The following is a 2,517-nucleotide window of genomic DNA, read 5'->3' as shown; positions in this document are numbered from 1 at the left end:
ATCTCCTTTCATTAGCTCTCATCACATCAATTTCGTCAAAGGCAACATGAATGTTCATCTTTAAGTAACTTTCAACTACAGCAACCAGCATCTGAAGTTGTTGATCTTTCATTACTTTATCAGCTTTCATAGCTTCCATCTCTAATTTCATTGCCTTCATTTCATTAGATGAAGCTTCACTTATCTCATTGAGAAGCTGATTTAATGTTTGATTTGCATTCTCCAGATCCTTTATCTTGGCATTCAAAGAAGATATCTCTTGAGTTAACGAATCAAACACTTTAGAATTTCCCTCGACATCATCCTTCATTTGGTTCATTCTTTTCTCCTTTTCAACCAATGCTGCAACTATTTTATTGTGAGCTTCCATCAAATCATTAATTTGACTTTTCAGCATATCACGTTCTTCCTCAGCTTTTGCTTTCTCTTTCTCTACTTCTTTAACTTTCTTAATCAGTTCTTTAACCGCCTGATCATTGAACATATCACTTTCACCTTCAGGCATATCTTCAGAGAAAATACCAGTAACCGGACCAATATTGTCAAAATCAAAGTTAAAATCTTCTACTTTCTGATGCGATGACTCTGGAATATCTTGTTGAGCAGGTTTTGGACTAGCAGCTCTGAAACCAGTGATCTCTACTTCATCATCTGTTTTCTCTTTGGTTACAACAACTGGAACTTCTTTTGTTTTCACCTCCGGTTCTTTTGGAACATCAACACTTGGTGATTTTTCTTTCTGAACATGTTGAGCTGCCTTCCCTTCTTTATCTTTTTGAGTCTCAGCTCCTGATTTCTTTGATCTGACATTTCTGGGAATTATACCAACTGGAGCTGCCTTTCGTTTCTTTCTCTGTCTCTTTGACTTTTCAGGATCATAAGGAGAATCTTCTTCATCTGAACCCTTTTGTTTCTTTGACGGTCTTTTCTTCAACTGAACTTTTCCTTTACCAACAGTTTCAGGAATCAATTCAGATTCAGATTGAGTAGCTTCAGAATCTCCATCACTTGAACTCCTTAAAGCTTCTGTTTCTGGTTGAACCCTTGTAACCTTTTCAGCATGAACACTTGTTCCTTGAGCTTGTTGTGCTGCAATCTCTTCATTCTTTTTCAAATAACTTTCCAAAGATTGCTTTAATAAATCAGCACCTTGTTCAATCACCACAGATGGCTCTAGAACTGTCTCATCAATTAACTTCTGCTGTGGCTCTCCAGAAGACCCTACACGATAAACATAGACAACAAGATTAGTAACATTTAAATCATATGTGATCTAACTGTCTTAATGCTCCCCCTTTCACTATACCCTTTTCTCCTTCTTTAGGAATAACAACCGCAGGGGATGACTTAGGTGTCCTTTTCCTTTTTCCATCTCTAACATGCCACCACCTAGTCTTTTTCTCAACCATCTCATTCATCTTTGAGTCTTCATTGTCTGAGTTGCTGTCGTCATGCCTCCATTTATCGTTTTCAGGAGCAACATATGCTTTATCTTTTATTCTGCAAATCATCTGCTTGGTTTTCTCATCCTTATCTTTTGTAATTCTTCCTATTGTCACCTTATTTACAACACTCATCTCCATCACATCCTCATAGTCCTTCGGAAGATCTTTGATTTTTTCATTTAGTATCATCATGATGAATCTAGGATACATGATGTACTTATCTGCTCCAGCTTCGCAATTCTCCTTCATGTATTCAAAGATCACTTGTGAAATGTTGTACCTTCTGTTTAACACCAAGCTTGTTATCATATTCATGATGTAATCAGCAACTTCATCATATGCTCCCTTTCTATGTCCCATTGAGTGTATCATACAGTGCATTAAGTACCTATATGCTTTGGAGAAGCATCTTTTGTACATCTTTCCATTAATGTACCTAGTAAAACCCATTCTACACCACAAACCTTTTACAAGACGTTCAGAGATGATTGTTGGATCATTGTCAGAATCTTGTAAATCTAGAACTCTCCTCACATCTCCTACATCAAACTTAAATTCCACATCTACATCCTTTCCAGCTTGATCTTTCTTTCTCAATACTGCATGTATCATCTTGTCTGAATCTTCATATCTAGCAGTGTTCTAGAATGTTCTAACATGTGATTCATAAATCACAGTTTTATCAGACATAGCTTTAGGTATTCTGCTCTCTCTCAAAAACGTTGCCATCTTTTCTACCACAGTACCAGTGGTTGATTCAGAATCAATTTCATAAGGTATGTTATGACTCTTTTCTTTCTCTTTTCCTCGTCCCTGTAAAAATATTTAGTGATAATTATTCAAACAAGAATAGAGACTTAAGACATCAAAATTTTGAAAATTTTCTAACACTTTGAAATTTCTATGTGACAACACTACAGAATCGACTGGTCTGGTCGATCGAAGAGCATTACTGTTCGATCGGCTGAGAATGAATATAGTGAAAGTGCCTGGTCGATCGGCTGGTCCAGCCGATCGGCTGACAAAATGTGACAAAGAATTTATTACATATGGTGTCCGATCGGCTAGCAAA

Source organism: Helianthus annuus, chromosome 5 (genome assembly GCF_002127325.2).
Source record: "Helianthus annuus cultivar XRQ/B chromosome 5, HanXRQr2.0-SUNRISE, whole genome shotgun sequence".
NCBI classification, from domain to species: domain Eukaryota; kingdom Viridiplantae; phylum Streptophyta; class Magnoliopsida; order Asterales; family Asteraceae; genus Helianthus; species Helianthus annuus.
The sequence above is the reverse complement of the archived record's forward strand: the minus strand, read 5'-3'. Positions refer to the sequence as shown.